General features: G+C 50.3%; 1 protein-coding gene across 4 annotated transcripts in view; it reads right to left on the bottom strand.

Moving 5' to 3' along the window:
* LOC147668416 (uncharacterized) overlaps nt 1–24,100 on the bottom strand; it is a 124,116-nt gene that overhangs the window by 73,428 nt on the left and 26,588 nt on the right. The window contains exon 2 of one of the 4 annotated variants that reach the window (XM_086948564.1): nt 23,116–23,222. The exons of 2 other annotated variants lie outside the window; for them this stretch is intronic. The gene's annotated coding sequence lies outside the window, so the exon portion shown is untranslated. Of the gene's footprint in view, nt 1–23,115; nt 23,223–24,100 lie in introns of those variants that run through there. One more of the 4 variants, XM_086948563.1, reaches the window with a different exon arrangement.

Raw genomic sequence — 24,100 nt, 5'->3', positions numbered from 1 at the left:
CAACCTAACGGAAGACAGCAAGAACTGCAATAAATAGATCACTACCTGCACCGACACCCTGGACCCCCTCACGCACAGCATCAACCCAACGGAAGACATCAAGAACTGCAATGAATGGATCACCACCTGCACCGACACCCTGGACCCCCTCACGCACAGCATCAACCTAACGGAAGACATCAAGAACTACAATGAATGGATAACCACCTGCACTGACACCCTGGACCCCTCAAGCACAGCAGTCTAAAGGAAGACATCAAGAACTGCAATAAATAGATCACTACCTGCACCGACACCCTGGATCCCCTCACGCATAGCAGCAACTTAACGGAAGACGTCAAGAACGGCAATGAATGGATCACCACCTGCACCGACACCCTGGACCCCCTCACACACAGCATCAACCTAACAGAAGACATCAAGAACTGCAATGAATGGATCACCACCTGCATTGACACCCTGGACCCCCTCACGTACAGCATCAATCTAACAGACGACATCAAGAACTGCAATGAATAGATCACCACCTGCACCAACACCCTGGACCCCCTCAAGCATAGCAGCAAACTAACAGAAGGCATCAAGAACTTCAATGAATGGATCACCACCTGCACCCACACCCTAGGCCCTCTCAAGCACAGCAGCAACCTAACGGAAGACATCAAGAACTGCAATAAATAGATCACTACCTGCAACAACACCCTGGACCACTCATGCACAACAGCCTAACGGAAGACGTCAAGAACTGCAATGAATGGATCACCACCTGCACCGACTCCATGGATCCCCTCAAGCACAGCATCAACCTAACCGAAGGCATCAAAAACTTCAATGAATGGATCACCACCTGCACTGACACCCTGGACCCCCTCAAGCACAACAGAAACTGACGGAAGACAGCAAGAACTGCAATGAATGGATCAATACCTGCACCAACACCCTGGACCCACTCACGCACAGCAGCCTAAAGGAAGACGTCAAGAACTGCAATGAATGGATCACCACCTGCACCAACACCATGGATCCCCTCAAGCACAGCAGCAACCTAACGGAAGACATCCAGAACTGCAATGAATGGATCACCACCTGCACCGACACTATAGACCCCCTCAAGCACAACAGCAACATAACAGAAGACAGCAAGAACTGCAATGAATGGATCACCACCTGCACCAACACCCTGGTACCCCTCACACACAGCATCAACCTAACGGAAGACATCCAGAACTGCAATGAATGGATCACCACCTGCACCGACACTATAGACCCCCTCAAGCACAACAGCAACGTAACAGAAGACAGCAAGAACTGCAATGAATGGATCACCACCTGCACCGACACCCTGGACCCCCTCACGCACAGCATCAACCTAACGGAAGACATCAAGAACTGCAATAATAGATCACTAACTGCACAGACACCCTGGATTCCCTCACGCATAGCAGCAAATTAACGGAAGACGTCAAGAACGGCAATGAATGGATCACCACCTGCACCGACACCCTGGACCCCCTCACACACAGCATCAACCTAACGGAAGACATCAAGAACTGCAATGAATGGATCACCACCTGCACGGACACCCTGGACCCCCTCAAGCACAGAAGCAAGCTAACGGAAGACACCGAGAACTGCAATGAATAGATCACCACCTGCACCAACACCCTGGACCCCCTCAAGCATAGCAGCAAACTAACGGAAGGCATCAAGAACTTCAATGAATGGATCACCACCTGCACCCACACCCTAGGCCCCCTCAAGCACAGACGCAACCTAACGGAAGACATCAAGAACTGCAATAAATAGATCACTACCTGCAACAACACCCTAGACCCCTCAAGCACAGCAGTCTAAAGGAAGACATCAAGAACTGCAATGAATGGATCACCACCTGCACCGACACCATGGATCCCCTCAAGCACAGCAGCAACCTAAAGGAAGATGTCAAGAACTGCAATGAATGGATCACCACCTGCACCGACACCCTGGACCCCCTCACGCACAGCATCAACCTAACGGAAGACATCAAGAACAAGAACTGCAATGAGTAGATCACCACCTGTACCGACACCCTGGACCCCCTCACACACAGCATCAACCTAACGGAAGACATCAAGAACTGCAATGAATGGATCACCACCTGCACCGACACCCTGGACCCCCTCATGCAAGCATCAACCTAACGGAAGACATCAAGAACTACAATGAATGGATCACCACCTGCACCGACACCCTGGACCCCCTCATGCAAGCATCAACCTAACGGAAGACATCAAGAACTACAATGAATAGATCACTACCTGCACAGACACCCTGGATCCCCTCACGCATAGCAGCAACTTAACGGAAGACGTCAAGAACGGCAATGAATGGATCACCACCTGCACCGACACCCTGGACCCCCTCACGCACAGTATCAACCTAACAGACGACATCAAGAACTGCAAGGAATAGATCACTACCTGCACAGACAACCTGGACCCCCTCAAGCACAACAGAAACCTAACGGAAGACAGCAAGAACTGCAATAAATAGATCACTACCTGCACCGACACCTTGGACCCCCTCACGCACAGCATCAACCCAACGGAAGACATCAAGAACTGCAATGAATGGATCACCACCTGCACCGACACCCTGGACCCCCTCATGCAAGTATCAACCTAACGGAAGACATCAAGAACTACAATGAATAGATCACTACCTGCACAGACACGCTGGATCCCCTCACGCATAGCAGCAACTTAACGGAAGACGTCAAGAACGGCAATGAATGGATCACCACCTGCACCGACACCCTGGACCCCCTCACGCACAGTATCAACCTAACAGACGACATCAAGAACTGCAAGGAATAGATCACTACCTGCACAGACACCCTGGATCCCCTCACGCATAGCAGCAACTTAACGGAAGACATCAAGAACTGCAATGAATGGATCACCACCTGCACCGACAACCTGGACCCCCTCAAGCACAACAGAAACCTAACGGAAGACAGCAAGAACTGCAATGAATGGATCACCACCTGCACCGACACCCTGGACCCACTCACGCACAGCAGCCCAACGGAAGAGGTCAAGAACTGCAATGATTGGATCACCACCTGCACCAACACCATGGATCCCTCAAGCACAGCAGCAACCTAACGGAAGATGTCAAGAACTGCAATGAATGGATCACCACTTGCACCGACACCCTGGACCCCTGAGCACAGCAGCAACCTAACGGAAGACAGCAAGAACTGCAATAAATAGATCACTACCTGCACCGACACCCTGGACCCCCTCACGCACAGCATCAACCCAACGGAAGACATCAAGAACTGCAATGAATGGATCACCACCTGCACCGACACCCTGGACCCCCTCACGCACAGCATCAACCTAACGGAAGACATCAAGAACTGCAATGAATGGATCACCACCTGCACCGACACCCTGGACCCACTCACGCACAGCAGCCCAACGGAAGAGGTCAAGAACTGCAATGATTGGATCACCACCTGCACCAACACCATGGATCCCTCAAGCACAGCAGCAACCTAACGGAAGATATCAAGAACTGCAATGAATGAATCACCACCTGCACCGACACCCTGGACCCCCTCACGCACAGCATCAACCTAACAGAAGACATCAAGAACTGCAATAAATAGATCATTACCTGCACCGACACCCCGGACCCCTCAAGCATAGCAGTCTAAAGGAAGACATCAAGAACTGCAATGAGTGGATCACCACCTGTACCGACACCCTGGACCCCCTCACACACAGCATCAACCTAACGGAAGACATCAAGAACTGCAATGAATGGATCACCACCTGCACCGACACCCTGGACCCCCTCACGCATAGCATCAACCTAACGGAAGACATCAAGAACTGCAATGAATGGATCACCACCTGCACCGACACCCTGGACCCCCTCATGCAAGCATCAACCTAACGGAAGACATCAAGAACTACAATGAATGGATAACCACCTGCACTGACACCCTGGACCCCTCAAGCACAGCAGTCTAAAGGAAGACATCAAGAACTGCAATAAATAGATCACTACCTGCACCGACACCCTGGATCCCCTCACGCATAGCAGCAACTTAACGGAAGACATCAAGAACGGCAATGAATGGATCACCACCTGCACCGACACCCTGGACCCCCTCACACACAGCATCAACCTAACAGAAGACATCAAGAACTGCAATGAATGGATCACCACCTGCATTGACACCCTGGACCCCCTCACGTACAGCATCAATCTAACAGACGACATCAAGAACTGCAATGAATAGATCACCACCTGCACCAACACCCTGGACCCCCTCAAGCATAGCAGCAAACTAACAGAAGGCATCAAGAACTTCAATGAATGGATCACCACCTGCACCCACACCCTAGGCCCTCTCAAGCACAGCAGCAACCTAACGGAAGACATCAAGAACTGCAATAAATAGATCACTACCTGCAACAACACCCTGGACCACTCACGCACAACAGCCTAACGGAAGACGTCAAGAACTGCAATGAATGGATCACCACCTGCACCGACTCCATGGATCCCCTCAAGCACAGCATCAACCTAACCGAAGGCATCAAAAACTTCAATGAATGGATCACCACCTGCACTGACACCCTGGACCCCCTCAAGCACAACAGAAACTGACGGAAGACAGCAAGAACTGCAATGAATGGATCAATACCTGCACCAACACCCTGGACCCACTCACGCACAGCAGCCTAAAGGAAGACGTCAAGAACTGCAATGAATGGATCACCACCTGCACCAACACCATGGATCCCCTCAAGCACAGCAGCAACCTAACGGAAGACATCCAGAACTGCAATGAATGGATCACCACCTGCACCGACACTATAGACCCCCTCAAGCACAACAGCAACGTAACAGAAGACAGCAAGAACTGCAATGAATGGATCACCACCTGCACCAACACCCTGGTACCCCTCACACACAGCATCAACCTAACGGAAGACATCCAGAACTGCAATGAATGGATCACCACCTGCACCGACACTATAGACCCCCTCAAGCACAACAGCAACGTAACAGAAGACAGCAAGAACTGCAATGAATGGATCACCACCTGCACCAACACCCTGGTACCCCTCACACACAGCATCAACCTAACGGAAGACATCCAGAACTGCAATGAATGGATCACCACCTGCACCGACACTATAGACCCCCTCAAGCACAACAGCAACGTAACAGAAGACAGCAAGAACTGCAATGAATGGATCACCACCTGCACCGACACCCTGGACCCCCTCACGCACAGCATCAACCTAACGGAAGACATCAAGAACTGCAATAAATAGATCACTAACTGCACAGACACCCTGGATTCCCTCACGCATAGCAGCAAATTAACGGAAGACGTCAAGAACGGCAATGAATGGATCACCACCTGCACCGACACCCTGGACCCCCTCACACACAGCATCAACCTAACGGAAGACATCAAGAACTGCAATGAATGGATCACCACTTGCACGGACACCCTGGACCCCCTCAAGCACAGAAGCAAGCTAACGGAAGACACCGAGAACTGCAATGAATAGATCACCACCTGCACCAACACCCTGGACCCCCTCAAGCATAGCAGCAAACTAACGGAAGGCATCAAGAACTTCAATGAATGGATCACCACCTGCACCCACACCCTAGGCCCCCTCAAGCACAGACGCAACCTAACGGAAGACATCAAGAACTGCAATAAATAGATCACTACCTGCAACAACACCCTAGACCACTCACGCACAACAGCCTAACGGAAGACGTCAAGAACTGCAATGAATGGATCACTACCTGCACCGACTCCATGGATCCCCTCAAGCACAGCATCAACCTAACCGAAGGCATCAAGAACTTCAATGAATGGATCACCACCCGCACCCACACCCTGGACCCCCTCAATCACAACAGAAACTGACGGAAGACAGCAAGAACTGCAATGAATGGATCAATACCTGCACCAACACCCTGGACCCCTCAAGCACAGCAGTCTAAAGGAAGACATCAAGAACTGCAATGAATGGATCACCACCTGCACCGACACCATGGATCCCCTCAAGCACAGCAGCAACCTAAAGGAAGATGTCAAGAACTGCAATGAATGGATCACCACCTGCACCGACACCATGGATCCCTTCACGCACAACAGTCTAAATGAAGACATCAAGAACTGCAATGAATGGATCACCACCTGCACCGACACCCTGGACCCTTCAAGCACAGCAGTCTAAAGGAAGACATCAAGAACTGCAATGAATGGATCACCACCTGCACCAACACTATAGACCCCCTCACGCACAGCATCAACCTAACGGAAGACATCCAGAACTGCAATGAATGGATCACCACCTGCACCGACACTATAGACCCCCTCAAGCACAACAGCAACCTAAAGGAAGACAGCAAGAACTGCAATGAATGGATCACCACCTGCACCGGCACCCTGGACCCCTCACGCACTGCTGCAACCGATAGGAAGATATCAAGAACTGCAATGAATGGATCACCACCTGCACCGACACCCTGGACCCCCTCACGCACAGCATCAACCTAACGGAAGACATCAAGAACAAGAACTGCAATGAGTAGATCACCACCTGTACCGACACCCTGGACCCCCTCACACACAGCATCAACCTAACGGAAGACATCAAGAACTGCAATGAATGGATCACCACCTGCACCGACACCCTGGACCCCCTCACGCACAGCATCAACCTAACGGAAGACATCAAGAACTGCAATGAATGGATCACCACCTGCACCGACACCCTGGACCCCCTCATGCAAGCATCAACCTAACGGAAGACATCAAGAACTACAATGAATGGATCACCACCTGCACCGACACCCTGGACCCCCTCATGCATAGCAGCAAACTAACGGAAGGCATCAAGAACTTCAATGAATGGATCACCACCTGCACCCACACCCTAGGCCCCCTCAAGCACAGACGCAACCTAACGGAAGACATCAAGAACTGCAATAAATAGATCACTACCTGCAACAACACCCTAGACCACTCACGCACAACAGCCTAACGGAAGACGTCAAGAACTGCAATGAATGGATCACTACCTGCACCGACTCCATGGATCCCCTCAAGCACAGCATCAACCTAACCGAAGGCATCAAGAACTTCAATGAATGGATCACCACCCGCACCCACACCCTGGACCCCCTCAATCACAACAGAAACTGACGGAAGACAGCAAGAACTGCAATGAATGGATCAATACCTGCACCAACACCCTGGACCCCTCAAGCACAGCAGTCTAAAGGAAGACATCAAGAACTGCAATGAATGGATCACCACCTGCACCGACACCATGGATCCCCTCAAGCACAGCAGCAACCTAAAGGAAGATGTCAAGAACTGCAATGAATGGATCACCACCTGCACCGACACCATGGATCCCTTCACGCACAACAGTCTAAATGAAGACATCAAGAACTGCAATGAATGGATCACCACCTGCACCGACACCCTGGACCCCTCAAGCACAGCAGTCTAAAGGAAGACATCAAGAACTGCAATGAATGGATCACCACCTGCACCGACACTATAGACCCCCTCACGCACAGCATCAACCTAACGGAAGACATCCAGAACTGCAATGAATGGATCACCACCTGCACCGACACTATAGACCCCCTCAAGCACAACAGCAACCTAAAGGAAGACAGCAAGAACTGCAATGAATGGATCACCACCTGCACCGGCACCCTGGACCCCTCACGCACTGCTGCAACCGATAGGAAGATATCAAGAACTGCAATGAATGGATCACCACCTGCACCGACACCCTGGACCCCCTCACGCACAGCATCAACCTAACGGAAGACATCAAGAACAAGAACTGCAATGAGTAGATCACCACCTGTACCGACACCCTGGACCCCCTCACACACAGCATCAACCTAACGGAAGACATCAAGAACTGCAATGAATGGATCACCACCTGCACCGACACCCTGGACCCCCTCACGCACAGCATCAACCTAACGGAAGACATCAAGAACTGCAATGAATGGATCACCACCTGCACCGACACCCTGGACCCCCTCATGCAAGCATCAACCTAACGGAAGACATCAAGAACTACAATGAATAGATCACTACCTGCACAGACACCCTGGATCCCCTCACGCATAGCAGCAACTTAACGGAAGACGTCAAGAACGGCAATGAATGGATCACCACCTGCACCGACACCCTGGACCCCCTCACGCACAGTATCAACCTAACAGACGACATCAAGAACTGCAAGGAATAGATCACTACCTGCACAGACAACCTGGACCCCCTCAAGCACAACAGAAACCTAACGGAAGACAGCAAGAACTGCAATAAATAGATCACTACCTGCACCGACACCCTGGACCCCCTCACGCACAGCATCAACCCAACGGAAGACATCAAGAACTGCAATGAATGGATCACCACCTGCACCGACACCCTGGACCCCCTCACGCACAGCATCAACCTAACGGAAGACATCAAGAACTGCAATGAATGGATCACCACCTGCACCGACACCCTGGACCCACTCACGCACAGCAGCCCAACGGAAGAGGTCAAGAGCTGCAATGATTGGATCACCACCTGCACCAACACCATGGATCCCTCAAGCACAGCAGCAACCTAACGGAAGATGTCAAGAACTGCAATGAATGGATCACCACTTGCACCGACACCCTGGACCCCTGAGCACAGCAGCAACCTAACGGAAGGCATCAAGAACTGCAATGAAAGAATCACCACCTGCACCGAGAAACTGGACCCCCTCAAGCACAACAGCAACCTAACGGAAGACATCAAGAACTGCAATGAAAGAATCACCACCTGCACCGACACCCTGGACCCCCTCAAGCACAGCAGCAACCTAACGGAAGACATCAAGAACTTCAATGAATCGATCACCACCTGCAAAGACACCCTGGACCCCCTCACGCACATCAGCAACCGATCAGAAGACATCAAGAACTGCAATGAATGGATCACCACCTGCACCGACACCCTGGACCCCCTTACGCACAGCATCAACCTAACGGAAGACGTCAAGAACTGCAAGGAATAAATCACCACCTGCACCGACACCCTGGACTCCCTCAAGCACAGCAGCAAGCTAACGGAAGACACCAAGAACTGCAATGAATGGATCACCACCTGCACCGACACCCTGGACCCCCTCAAGCACGGCAGCAACCGATCGGAAGACATCAAGAACTGCAATGAAGAGGGGCGTGGCTTGGAGGCCGTTGCGGATGGTTGCGTGAGCGTTGAGCTCCGCTGAAAACCCCGTCAAAATCCTGACAAAAATAGATGGAATCGAACCCAAAACCCCTCCAGACGGTGAGAACGGATGCAGGGACCGAGCTGGGTCACCGCTCTGAGCGGAGTCGTGGCTACATAAGGGTTTTCGGATCAAAAAGAAAGGAGACGTCGGAGCCTGAAGCGCCGAAGAAAATGGCGTCACTCGGGTGAGGAGGTCGGCCGAGACGGAAGCCGGGAAGGTGATAGCCGTTGAAGGTCGGAGCCGAGGGGGACCAACACGACGTCGAACGGTCACGGAAAAGGAAAGCGCGCTGTGTGACAAACGGCGGGCCTGCTCGGGTGACTGGGAGTGAGAGGCACCGAAGTGAACCCTCCCGAAAACGGGGGAGGAGATCGGAGGCAAATGGCGAAGTGCACACTGAGCTGAACGAAACATGGAGGACGAGGAGGATAGGTCTCCAACACACTGCAGGCACGCAAGAGTGGAGCAGGAACACAGAGACAAAGGGGAGACGGTGATTGTGGAATACTTTAAGGACTAGGGAGGGCCATCTGCACCACATCGAAGGTCGTCTCGAAATAGGCCTGGGAGGCCCGAGGTGTGATATCTGGCACTGTGTCCCTGGATGCTGAAACAAATATGGGTAAACCGAGAGCGAAAAAGGAGGAATCGCAGCAACACTCTGATGCCGAGCACCAGTCACAAAATGAACAGGAATTGCCGGAAACGAATCAGGAGTCCGGAATTCAATCACAGTTGGATAAGATACTGGCGGCCATATCAGACACCCGAGCAGCCTTACAACAAGATATAGCTCAAGTGGCGACAGACCTGGGGCTATTGAAAGCAGACCATTCCAAATTAAAGGACAGGGTGGAGGCAGTGGAGAAGACGATTCAGGAGGTGGCACCCACACAAAAAGCGCTAAAAGCAACTGTAGACAACGTGATGGAGCGCATCAGAGTGTTGGAAAGGTGATCTGAAGATGCGGAAAGCAGGAATAGAAGGAACAAAATACGCGTAGTAGGTCTGCCGGAAAAAGCAGAAGGGTCAGATATGATAGGCTACTAGGAGAACTGGATTAAGACGGTGGTAGCTCCGGAAGGTCTGTTGAATTATTACACCCTAGAAAGGGCGCACAGGGTTCCGGCGAAACCGCCACTACAAGACAGGCCGCCCACACCGGTGATAGCACGGCTGCTACACTTCAAAGACGGGGATCTGTTGCTCCAGAAGGCCCGAGCAGATGGCCCCTTTCATGTAGGCAACAGCAAAGTGACCCTGTTTCCAGACTACACCTATGAGATCCAACGACGCAGGGCGTCCTTTCAGTCGATCAAAAAAGAACTGAGGACGGAAGGTCTACAGTATTCACTGTTATTTCCAGCTAAACTGAGGATAGTGCTCAATGGCAGGACTCACTTATTTGAAACACCTGAGGAAGCATGGGACTGGTTAGAGTCCTATAGAGCGTGCAAGGATGGCCTTGAACATCGGACAGTGGATCTTGGGGAAAGCCAACACCTTCGCAAATCGCAAAGGATACGACGTCGACGGCGTGGACTACAGAAACCAACACAGTCACAAACGGAGGTGGAACGGCAGGTGGTCCTGAAAGCGGTGACGGCAATCTCCAGCGAACTACTAGGAAACTCACAGAAGGACACGGACGCTGAGAAAGATGTTGAACATTCGGACACTAACTCGTCAGGTGCTGATAGTGTACAGGCGCAGAGGGTCACTCCGGGAACAGCAGACTAGCTTCTGGATGAGTAGCACTAGACATTGACTGAATGGCTTGGAGATGTGGGGAGCGGAGTGTTGAATGGGTGGAAATGTTGGATCAATAAGGACCTTATCAAATAGGGGTCACTGCGGTCCGTGAGGCTAGATGCGATACAGGCACAAGGGGGCCAACGAGTACAAAGCGTCCTGAAGGGTGATATAACATCTGGAGGGGGTGATGGGGAAAGGGAAGCAAGTGTTTCAGGAGGGGGTTTCTGACGAGATTAGAAGCAGGACACTACAAGACCGCAGTTTGGCACCAAGCACCCTCTGTTGCCCTTGCGGCGCACCATCAGTGGCGACTGGTGGTTTAAGTGACGACTGAGTTGTTACACGGGTTTGGATGGGGGCTAGCAATGCTGTTCTAGGTCCTGTTCTTGGGAGGGGGAGGGGCAGGGATAGTTGAGGATGGGTAGTTCAAGGGGGGGGGACTCTGGTGTGTCGGATACAAGCAATGAGATAATGCAGGTGGTACTGAGCAGTAATGGGGACAAAGCCTGATTTACAATGTCTTACCTGGAATGCGAGGGGATTGCACACGATGACTAGGAGACACAAGATACATGCCTATTTGGTCAGGAGAGGTATACATATAGCACTGCTCCAGGAAACACACCTTACAAAGGAGGAGGGACTGGCTTTACAACGTAGATGGAGAGGGCAGGTGTTTAGTACGGCATGTTCAGCATTTGCGAGATGAGTTTTGATATGGATAAGGGCGGGGGTTCTGTTTCAAGTCCCAAAACATATTATCGACCCTGAGGGCAGATTTGTAGCGGTGGAAGGGAGACTGAAGGGGCAGGAAGTTGCGTTATGCAGTACTTATGCTCTAAACACTGTGGAGAAGTGTGGCTCAGGGGTTAGAGGCGGCAGACCCGGAAGCTGAGATCGGCCCTGGACCAGGGTTCAATTCCCCGCCTCGGCGGGTCTTGGGCTAAAAATTCCACGGTCTCGATAATTCTCGCTCCGGTGCCTTCTCGACTCATGGGTTCACGCTCTGCGACTCTGGGCAATAGCTTGCTTAATCTCCACAACGGCCCCTCGCTGCCTGGCTTTCACCTTGTGGATACCCTGCCGGGGCCTCTCACAGGGGAATACCAGGACGGGTTCCCTAGGCAAGCGCCAGGATGCCCTTTGTGGTGACAGGTCGCGCTATATAAGTATACCTACATTTACATTTACATTTACAAACACTGAACAGGGTACCTTTTTTGAGAAGTTATCGAGCACACTAGCGCATTATCTTGCAGGACCAAAGATAATAGGGGGGGGACTTTTACTCCATTGTGGATGTGTCCTTGGATAGATCACACTCGCCTTTACTAGACACCCCGGTGCGTAGAACGGCAAGGGGTAGGCTGGATTGGCAGACTAGATGGGGACTCATAGATATAGGGCGCACGCAGCATCCTCAGGAAAAAGACTATTCTTACTTTTCAGCAGTACATGAATTACATGTTAGATTAGATGCAGTATTGTGTTCACCGCAGATGGCTCCATCTGTAACTTACACAGAATACCTTACACAAACACTTTTGGACCATAACCCACTGCTATTTGACTTGCGTTGGATGTCGACGCGATCGGCTATTCCGACATGGAGGCTACGGCCGACATGTTTGAGGATACGGCTTTTCGCAGCGCAGTTGAGGAGGAAATTACACACTATTTCACCGAAAACGAGAGCACAGCCACCATGAGGGCGGTCGAGTGGGATGCATTTAAAGTAGTGATAAGGGGGGTCTGTATCAGCAAACACGTGGGGGTCAGGAAGATTTTGTTGCAAGATGTGGAAAAGGCTGAGGACAAGCTGAGGACGGTTGAGTTGGCCCGCCCAGGCCATCCAGATAGGCAGGCAGAGCTGTTGACGGCCAGGGAAGCAGTAGAAGTGGAGGTGGAAAGTTTAAGGAGCTATGATTATAAGGAGTACGCAGCACGAATGTATGTTGAAGGGGATAAAGCAGGAACGTTGCAGGCATGGCTAGCCAACCCGTCAGAACGGGGTTCCCCGATTTTGGCCTTAACAGATCAGGGAGGGGACACGGTATATACGCAACGGGAAATTCTACACAGGTTCCTAGTTTATTATGAAAAACTGTATGGAAGTAACCTGACAGCACCGGAATCAGAAATAGAAGCCCTTCTGGATGCTGTTCCCCTACGACAGTTGGAAGCTGAGGAGGCAAAATGCTTGGGCAAGGAAATCACATTAGAGGAGATACGAAGCGCTATTAAGCATATGGCTCGGAATAAGACTCCAGGAGTAGGTGGGTTACCAATAGAATTTTATCTACAATTTATTGATCTACTGGCCCCCCCGACTGCTGGAGATTTACAATGAAGCGGGAGAGCTGAGCTATCTCCCCAATACCAGGAGGGAGGCGCTAGTTATCCCGCTGTTGAAACCAGGAAAGGATGGCACAGATATTACGGCTTACAGACCGTTATCAATGCTGACCACAGATTATAAGGTCTTCAGTAGAATACTGGTGACGTGCCTGATGCAGCATATGACGGCACTAGTACATGTTATGTTATGTTATGTTAACTGTTTTTGTACCGCGCACAGCTGCCCCAGCAAAGGGGCGTCCTGGCGCCAAGGGAGGTATACACAACATCACAAAATGCAGCAGAATCAGAGACTTTTATTAAAAAGAAAAGTTTTAATGACACGTCTGAACTGGAATAAGTCTTCCAAGGCTCGAATTTCAATAGGAAGAGAGTTCCACAATTTTGCGGCTACTACTCGGAAAGAGCGGCCGCCAATTCTACTCAGCAAGAAGCGTGGAACAACAGACAGATTCTGACCCATCGATCTCAGGGATCGAGAAGGGACATAAGGGTTCAGTAGAGTCATCAGTATAGGGGGGGCCGTGCCTTTAAAAATTTTAAAAGCCAGGCAAAGCACCTTAAACTCGATCCTCCGAGCAACAGGTAGCCAATGGAGCGCCTGCAATGCTCTTGAGACTGAACATCGTCTAGGCAGTCCTAATACCGCTCTTGCTGCGGCGTTCTGCACTCGCTGCAGCCGCATGAGTTCCGCCTGGTTCGTACCTGCTAGCAGAGCACTGGCATAGTCTATCCTAGATAGTACAGAGGCCTGGACCACTAGCTGTCTAATAGGGGCATCGAAGAATTTAAGCACAGGTCTGATGCCCCTGATAATGCCAAAACAGGAGGCAGCCACCCTCTTAGTATGGCAGGTGAAACTGAGGGTGGGGTCCAGCCAGACCCCGAGATTTTTTATCTCCATCACAGGAGAAGGGATCATTCCTAACTCGGGTGGCCACCAGTTGTCATTCCACCATCCAGGTTGCTTTCCGACCACCATGACCTCTGTCTTCTTAGTGTTCAATTGGAGACAGTTCTGATTCATCCAATTGGCCACCGCACGAAGCCCCTCACAGAAGTTGAGGGCCTCCACAGCTGAGTCCCCACTTAGTGTGACCGCCAGCTGCGTGTCATCCGCATAGGAAACCATTGTCAGGCCCCAGCGTTTGACTGCCGCAGCCAGCGGTCTAACATATAGATTAAATAAAGTGGGGCTCAAAGATGATCCCTGTGGGACCCCCAGAGTGAGCGGGTGAGAGGTAGATTTACCGGGTGGGATCGCGACCTGGAAAGATCTGTTGGAGAGGAAGGAACGGAACCAACACAAAGCCGATCCCCTAACGCCTGCTTCCTCTAACCGCCGCAACAGGATCTCGTGGGACACCGTGTCGAACGCGGCACTCAGATCTAATAACAGGAGTGCCGCTGTTCGTCCGGTATCCAGCACGGAGCGCAGATGTTCGACCATAAACAACAAGGCAGTCTCCGTGCTGTGGCCTGCGCGAAATCCGTTTTGAGTGGGATCCAAGATGTTAGCTTTGGCGAAATGGTCAGCCAGGATTCCATTCATGTGGGCTTCGGTGACTTTGGCAGCCCACGACAGCAGTGAGATGGGGCGATAGTTCTCAGGTTTTATCGGATCTAGGGTAGGCTTTTTTAAAATAGGTGTTACTACCGCTTGCTTCCACTTGGTAGGCACAGTCCCTGAAGCCAGTGACAGGTTGATGAGAGCTAGCATGGATGAGCGACATGTTGCCTGCATGTTCTTAAACTGGGCCGGTTTAAGAGGGTCTGCGGGGGAGCCAGATTTGATTTTTTGGCTCAATAAATCAAACCCCTCCTCAGAAAGGGGGGCCAGCATGTCCAGAATCACATCATCGCCCATCGGACAACCCACTGAGTCCGAATAGTGCATGATAGTTGGAAAGGTGCGATAGATTGCTTGCACCTTTTGGATAAAGAAAGAGGCCAGACTTTCGCAGTGGGAGTCTGTGCAAATTTCCGCTGCAGAGGACCTCTTAGTCATAAGGTCTTTTAGGACCTTAAAAATTAGTTTAGAGGGGTTAGGGCTGTTCCGAAACTCCTGCGCATAATATGCGGCACGTGCTCGACAGACCGCTCTATGGTATGCCTTAGTTAGCGTGAGATAGCAGGTTTTAAGCGCGGGGTCATAAGCTTTCCTCCATCGCCTTTCTGCTTGCCTGCAGTCTCTCTTGAGAGACCCTAAGGTCTCATCATACCACGGGCTATGAACTTTAGTCCGGCAGTTGGATCGTACCAGAGGAATTAGAGAGTCCAGGGCCATGGCAATCCAGTTGCAGAATGAATCATACCCACAATCAACATCCGAGAAGGAAGGCAGGGGTGTATTTTCTAGTAGAAGATAGAAGTCTTCTAACTTTAATTTATTCCACTGGCGTGTGAAAGTGGTTTTGTTCTGTGTCACGAAGAGAGGATCAGACAAGGGAATAGCTGCCTTCACCAGCATATGGTCCGTCTATATCAGCTGGATAGGTGGACATATAGTTATGTCCTCTAAGTTGGTGAAAAAAGGGTCCAGTATATGCCCACTGTGGACTGTGGGGTGCTGCGGACCGGAATAACAGGCGTGGAGGCCGTATATACTTGGCTATGGTAGCTGTTTTTATTGTTCTGAATGACAAAACCGGAGTATGTACAGAGTTCAGGGTGTGAAGCTGTCGTCGGTTCCCAGGTGTATACCGGCTGAAGGATCTTCCGGAGGTCTTCACGTCTTCCGGGCGTTGGGATGACCTCGGAGGGAAAACAGAGAAGCAGGGGTTTAGTCCTTTTCAGCACGGACTCTTAAAGTACCCGTACCAACACCAGGGTCGTGAGGGAACAGAGATGACCGTGAGGAGGGGAACGGACAGGGTGGTAGACGGGGGAGGACAAAGAGGTGTGGGGAGGGTAGAAGAGAGGTGCTCTCGTGACGGGTTGGGGTGTAGGGACTATGGTACAAGTTATAGGTGCAGTGTCTCTAATATATTTTATATACAGTGCAAAGGTGTGCTATCAGTGCGGTCTATCTCTATACACGTATTTACAGTTATTCACAAGGGGACACGGAGACGGTAACAAGGTACTCACGTGCCCCGCCGTAACTCTCCAGCGAGTTACGGCCGCTCTCCAGCCACCTCCAGAGGACTCCACCACTCCTCGGTCCAGACGTCCTCCAACTCTCCGTCTTCGATCCTCTCACTCCTTCCGCTCTCCTTCAATGGTTCGCTGCGCGCTGTCTCCTGCCACGAGTCGGCTATCTGGAACGCTCTCCTCTCTTCGTCGTCGGCTTTTATAGTTCCAGGTCCGGGGTAGGGGTTGGGACTTCCGGTTTCCCGGTAGGCGGCTTCCGGTTCGGTGCTTCCGGGTTCTTGGTGTTCGAGATTCTCCGCTTCCGGGTAGGGTCTTTGTCCGGTCCTCTGGTCGGGTTCCTGTAGGGGGAAAAAAAGAGAAGGACTCCTGGTCGTCAGAGACGCAGGAGGGTTAGAGGTCGTGGTATCCCTACTCGGGTGTCGCCCGGTAGAGGTGAGTGGCATCCCCCTTCCACACCCACCCAGATGGGTGGGAGAAGACACTCTCTGTGAGAGCTGCAGGGCTTCTAAGTCGGCTAGGCAGCTCCGGATAGAGGGTTGAGATGTGCAGTCAAAGTGCAGGTTGAGGACGCCTAACACATTAAAATTAGCACAGCCAAGAGCCTCTGAGCTAATGACGTCTGGGAGAGCGGCCCTAAAGGCGGCATCGCAGCCCGGAGGCCGATATATTAAAAGACGAGTAAGGCTGTAGCAATGAGAGAGGGAGATTCTGAAACGAGCGCTTTCGCATCCCGGAAATTTTAGTTCTTTCCATTCGCAGGGGAAGCGGCGTTTCACTGCCATGGCAATTCCACCCCCTCTCGAGCCGCGGTTAAGAGTAGCCACGGTATAATCAGGGGGGAAAGCGGGGTTTAATATCGCGGTGTCTGCATCCTGTAGCCAGGTCTCGGTCATGAAAAACACATCCGGGGAGTCATTAGTAAGAATATCAAAGATCTCTGCATGATGTTTAACCAAAGATCTGACATTTAAGCTATATATACTAATAGCATTTACCCCAGACACGTTAATCTGCCGGGATGAAATTTCTAAGGAACGGATGCGGGAGGGGGAAGACAGTCGTCAGCAACAGCAAGTGCAGCGATAAGGGCCACTTAGCGGCGCTACTAGCGGAAGGGAACAAGTGGGGAGCCGTTCTCGAATGGCCAGTAAGTCTACTCTGCAACACCTGATGGTAGAAGAGGCCATGGCGAGGATGATAGAATTCTGCCGCACCCCGCACTTCCTTAGCGCTGACGGGCGCAGACGGGCAGACTCTGGCTTGACTCAGGCGCGAGTCAGGCGCTACCGCTGCGCGTCACTGCTGCGCGGGTGGAGTGAGCTTTAAGTACAGCCTCACCTGGTCTCCAAACGGAGCACTAGAGCGCTGAGTCAGGTGGCGTGCTGAAAGAACAGCACCCCCAATATGGCGGCCAGGCGCCACAAGTAGGCAGTAGCAAACACGAGCAAACACGAAGAACTCCGCTCTACAAGCGGTGGAGGGCACAATTATAGTGCAAGACTGTGGGCGCGGTAACAAAGTTAAAAGCAGGGGCTAAGAAATAAATTTGAACAGAAATACAAAAAAGCGGTAAATATTAAAAATGTCAAAAGTGCTGCGCGCCTACTGAAGCACAGGTAGTAAAGCGCGTTGTAAATGCAGGTTACACCTTTCCATGAAGACCAGGCAGGGTTTATCCCATTCAGGAATACAGCTAATAATATACGGAAGCTGATAAGGATTATGGGAGAGATAGATCAGGGAACTGTGAACCCAGTGGTGTTGTCAGTGGATATAAAAAAGGCGTTCGATAGCCTAGAGTGGAGATACCTAAATGCGACCCTGGGGCGTTTCGGGATAAGAGAAGAATTTGTGAAGTGGACGAAGGTGTTATACACGACTGCAGTAGCTAGAGTGAAAGTAGGAGGGCTGGTATCACAACAATATGACGTAGCACGAGGCACGAGGCAGGGATGTTCTTTATCCCCGCTGTTGTTCGCATTAGCGATGGAACCCCTGGCCGCGAGATCGAGATTGGGCGGTAATTATGAAGGCTTCGTTTTCAGAGGTGACCAGCAGTACATCTCGTTGTACGCCGATGACCTGCTGATGTTTCTAGGGGACGCTGATGCGGAGTTGGACGGAGCAGCGGCCTTGTTGTCAGAGTTTGGAGAGGTGTCAGGACTAAGAGTGAACTGGGCCAAAACATGCCTGTTCCCGGTAAAGCACAGTGGGCGCCCACCGGAGCGGGAAGGGACGGTGCGTTGGGAGCCGGTGTGTTTGGTATACCTCGGAGTGAATATATACCATGGAGTGGAGGACTTGCTGGAAGGAATATAGGAAGGTGCGTGAGGGCCTTGAAGGGTAGCGTGGCCTTCTGGTCAACGCTGCCCCTCTCTGTGATGGGCCGTGTTGCTTTATTGAAAATGGTGGCATTGTCGCGACTGCTGTATTATTTCAGGACACTGCCGGTCTGGATACCGAATTCGGTCTTTCGTTTATTGCGCTCTATGATAATAGGATTCCTCTGGGGCACGGGACGGAGGAGGGAGGCCTTGAACACCTTGACATGCCCAAAAGCAGAAGGGGGACTAGCGCTCCCAGAATTTGAGTTATATTATCTAGCAGCACAGCTACAGGTGCTGACGCAGGAGGTCGCGAGGGAGTTTAGGGGCCCAGAGGCTCGGAGAGGGAAAGGCATACCACGACACATGCTGTCCTACATAATACTACAGCAAAAGTTAGACCTTGCTGGGCTGACGCAGGAAGAAAAAACGTTGCGTTTGTGCTGGAACCGTAGTCAATGAAAGGCAGGAGTGTTACACCCTTATGCGCCAGAAATACCGTTGGGGATGCTTACAGCGTTCCCACACGGGAGCCACTGGACGCCATTGATGGACTGGGCGGATGCTGGGATACAGATGATCGGGGACTTGTATGAGGAAGGGGAACTGTTGCCGTATGAGATCTTACAGGAGAGGTACGGTCTCCCCAGCGGAGGTTTCCTGTTACATGCAGCGGTGACGCATGCAGTGAGACGGCAATGGAGGGAAGGAGCGAAAGAACCCAAAATGACGAAGGCATGTCAATACGTAGTAATGGCGGCGGGGACCTTCAAGACGGTCAATGTGTCTGTCTGTATTCGAGGATGTTACTAGAAGGATTAGCGCCCCTAGAGGGTTTGAAAGTGAAATGGGAAGAGGGAATTGGAAAGCCAATACCATAAACGACGTGGGACAGCATAGTGCGTAGAGCATGGAAGGGCATGAAAAACGCTCGTTTCCAACTAGTGCATTTCTTTATATTACACAGGGCATACCTGACTCCTGGAAAGATCAAAAAGTATTTCGGGGTGGTGGAAGCGAGGTGCCCCAGATGTGTAGGAGTGGAATTAGAACATATGCTGTGGGGATGTCCACAGATAGGAGATTATTGGAAGGAAGTGGGCAGTATATTGAATGAGGTCACAGAACGGAGCTTAACCTATGGCATGGCAACTTGCATATTACACTGGTTTCCACACACACCCAAAACGAAATTGACGAGTAAATTTGTGAACTTAGGGCTGCTCCTAGCTGAAAGGGAGATAACGAGACACTGGAAAGCAAAAGAAGGCCCTTGCAGCAGACGATGGAAGGTAGAACTGCTGAAATGGGCCAGCAGTGATGGAAAACTGAGGTTTGCACTGGCGCAGCGCACGAAAAAAGAAAAGAACTTTGAAACGGCAAGGGCTTGGGAACTGCTGGTACAGGGATTAGCCGACACTCTCCAGGAGGAAGACTAGAATAAGGCTGATCACGTGTCTGATAGTCACTAAGGCTGATAGTGATGATACTTACCAGCATACTACATGTTAGGATTGCTCATGAAGTATTAGGAGAACGACTCAACGTTCGACATGATTAGTCACAGGATGACACACCAGGGGGGTTGGAGGGAGGGGAGTTGGGGAGGGGGTTGAGATTGATGAGCAGAAGGAAGAGGGATTACCACAGAAAGAGAGTATGTATTTAGGATGGAACTAGAATGTGGGGTAGGGTGGGATAAGAGAAGAATGTAATGGTATGCTGTACCTGAATGCTCAAAAATAATAAAAATTGTTTAAAAAAAAAAAAAAAAAAAGAACTGTAATGAATGGATCACCACCTGCACCAACACCCTGGACCCCCACACGCACAGCATCAACCTAACGGAAGACATCAAGAACTGCAATGAATGGATCACCACCTGCACCGACACCCTGGACCCCCTCAAGCACAGCAGTCTAAAGGAAGACATCAAGAACTGCAATGAATGGATCACCAACTGCACTGACACCCTGGACACCCTCAAGCACAGCAGCAACCTAACGGAAGTCATCAAGAACTGCAATGAATGGATGACCACCTGCACCGACACCCTGGACCCCCTCAAGCACAGCAGTCTAAAGGAAGACATCAAGAACTGCAATGAATGGATCACCACCACCACTAACACCCTGGACCCCCTCAAGCACAGCAAAACTATTCAAGATCACGAACACAAATCAAGTGGCACACAGAAGAACTCACGATGGCGATGGAGCATTGTAAGCAACTTGAAATGCCAAATGAACACCCCAAGCCAACCGCATTTAAGCCAACAACAGTAGGAAAGAAATTTTCACCATCAGCAGATAATTCATGGTGCCCGCAGCCACCATCAGCAACATCCCCCCCATTACAAGGCCCCTTAATCATTCTCTGTAAATTCTTTTGGAACAAGATCACATCCATATACGACAACTTCAACCCTCCACCTGACCCCATCAGCAGCCAGTCTTCCAATCTCAGCCAAAGAATGGACCTTGACCATGTAGAACGTCATCACCACAAACGCGGCTGCCACAAACATGAAGGCCATCCACTCCGGAGCCCCATTAGAGCCACCCCAGCACACTTTAAACAAGCATTGGCATAGCCAATAGGTCTTGCTTTTGGGACCTTATTATAAGTATTTAGTTATGCTGCACAATATCCTTGGTTCAACAACATCCGCTGTTGCATGGCTAAAAACTTATAAGGTCCCAAAGGCGAGACTTATTGGCTATGCCAATGCTTGTTTGGTTTGAATTCTGGGACTTGTAGTCTTGTGTATTTCATTATCAAACAGGACTATAAGTTCCCGTAAATATTAACCGCTTTTATCAGTGCTCGGAGCTCGACCAATGGTTAGCAAAACAATTTGCAGAGACGCAGATGAAACAGAGAAGAGTCCAGGTCAGGGATGATGGAGACCATTTTAGAGCAATTGAGAGGACAAACACGGCGGCTTCTCTTGAAGCATACCGCTTCATTCGGTGCTTTGCTATAAAATGCTCTGCTGCGAGTCCATTTTAAATAAAAGTGATGAACTGAGAACCGGGCTCGGACGAGAAAAATGCCCTTGCTGAGAAATATTTTACTGTGCAACGAAATGTATTTTTGAAAGCTAAATAAAAAATAAACAATATCATGGAAAACAATGCTTGCAGGCCCCCTAAACTCCGTTTGTGTAGGTGCTGTTGTTTCTTTGGCTGCTTGTATTGCTCTCTGAAGGGTAGACAACAAGTGGGTGACACAACTGCAACCTGCCATCACATATTCAAACCCCGGTAGAGTGAGCTCTGCCTTTCATCTTTCTGAGGTCAGCGGAATGAGTTAAACTGGGTGCCTGTTCTGTGTAGCTCTTAGAAGCTGGGTACCTCTGGCATCACATTCCAAAGAAGTACTGCCTTATTCTTAAGAGAGTCGTTTTGAGTGGGGCGCCTTGTAAGCTTCATGCTGTTTCAGGACACCACGCAAACACTTTCACACACGTTTGTCAAGCGAGGAGGATACGTCAGGGGAGCTGTGCTGCTGTTATTTATAAAGTGCCACACCCGTGCCGCTACTATTAAAGTGGTCTGTGCCACCTTACCCTCGTCTCTTCGCCTCCCTCTTCTGCACCCCCTGTCAATGCACATACCTGCAGAGCCTGCCACATAGAAACTGTTGATGTTGTATATTTGAGATGGAGGTGCAAAGGTGTCAGGCCGGGAGATGTCACCCTGGGAACCCTGCACCCCTCTCTAGCCTGCAATGGATGAACCTCCTGCAGCAACAGAGGGGAGCGGGAGCTGAGCTGCATAGCTCGGGGGAGCACCCTGGTGGGTCCGGTGGTGCCACATGGAAAGTTGGGGAGGAGGGAGCACTTTCGGCAACAGTTGGCCAATGTTCTTGCCTTGTACTTTGGTGTTTCTACCTTACCGTGCTTTTGGGATGGACAGATTTAATTGGGCTAATAAGATATTTTATAGTGATTTAGAAATGCTCATGTTTCCGTATGTACAGCATCTGGGGGATTTTTCAAGTTTGCATTTTTAAACTTCAGTGTGCATGCCACTGGGCAAGGAGGGGCCTGAGGAGCAGGTTTATTATCCGCCTTGGCCGAGAATCAAGTTCATGTTAATCCCAGTGAGCACAGTCGTGGTCCATCATAGCGCTTCGGCATTTCAAGGTGGTTTAACTGCAATTTCAAATAATTTGTATTACAGTGCAGCTACTGTGAGAATCAGAATTATTGTGCTTTTAAATATGTTCATCATAATTATTACCTCTCTGAAGTTTCGCATCACAGTCATTTGGTAGATTTACATCAGATATTTGCAGTAGCACTGTGTGTAAACAAACGCCGCCGCAAGACGGATACCGCAGACTGTCACTGTGAAGACAAATAAAGAAATCAATATGGATTGATCTTGTCAGGGGACTACAACTGGAAAAAAGTTAACAAGAGGAAAAACAAATACGGGCCAGACAGAGAGGGTTGTCTGTTCTCGCATGAAGTAGTGTCCAAGAAGAATAGTCTCTGGAAACTAACAGGCACATGCAGCAAAGCTCTTTGCAATCGCAAACGGTATGATTTGCAAAAATCGGCCGTTTGCGATCGCAAAATTAGCTTTTGCGATGCATCAAGGGTCAATTTGAGAATTCTCAATTTATTGTGAGTTCTCAAATTGTGATTGCATTTAAGGAATGCGATTCGTTAAATTCAATGTAAGAACCACTTTGAAGTAGTGATTTCGCTACTAGGGGTCGCAAATTACCATGAAGGTGAACTTGCAAAAACTTTGAAAAATGCACTAAGGTGCATTTTTCAAAGTTGTAGGTTACACACACACACATGTCCTTGGGACATGTGGGTGCACTGCACAGATCAATTTCAGGGGTGCAACAGGGTGTCCTTTTGACACCCTGTTGCACCCTTGAAATTGGATGAGAAATTTGGTACTCGCAAATTGCGCATGCAACTTCCCATTCATTCCTATGGACCTGTTGAATGGGAAGCTATTCCTTATTTGCGAATTGCAATTAGCGACTCGTAAATCAGGAATGTGTAGGAATCGCTATTTTTATAGCGATTTCTACCTCCATAGGCTTTTGCGAGTCCTTAATTGCAATTCCTTAATAATCGCAATTAAGGACTCGCAAAATCCTAGGCTTGATGCATGTGCCTGTAAGAGACGAGCACTAATCTTCTGAAGTGCAAATTATTGCATCTAGTGTTGGGAACAGCGCATTTCAGTGCCCAGGAAGACT

The sequence above is a fragment of the Lissotriton vulgaris genome, unplaced genomic scaffold (assembly GCF_964263255.1).
Source record: "Lissotriton vulgaris unplaced genomic scaffold, aLisVul1.2 SCAFFOLD_1492, whole genome shotgun sequence".
Taxonomy (NCBI): domain Eukaryota; kingdom Metazoa; phylum Chordata; class Amphibia; order Caudata; family Salamandridae; genus Lissotriton; species Lissotriton vulgaris.
Note: the sequence above shows the minus strand (reverse complement) of the source record. Positions and strands in the feature narration are given on the sequence as shown.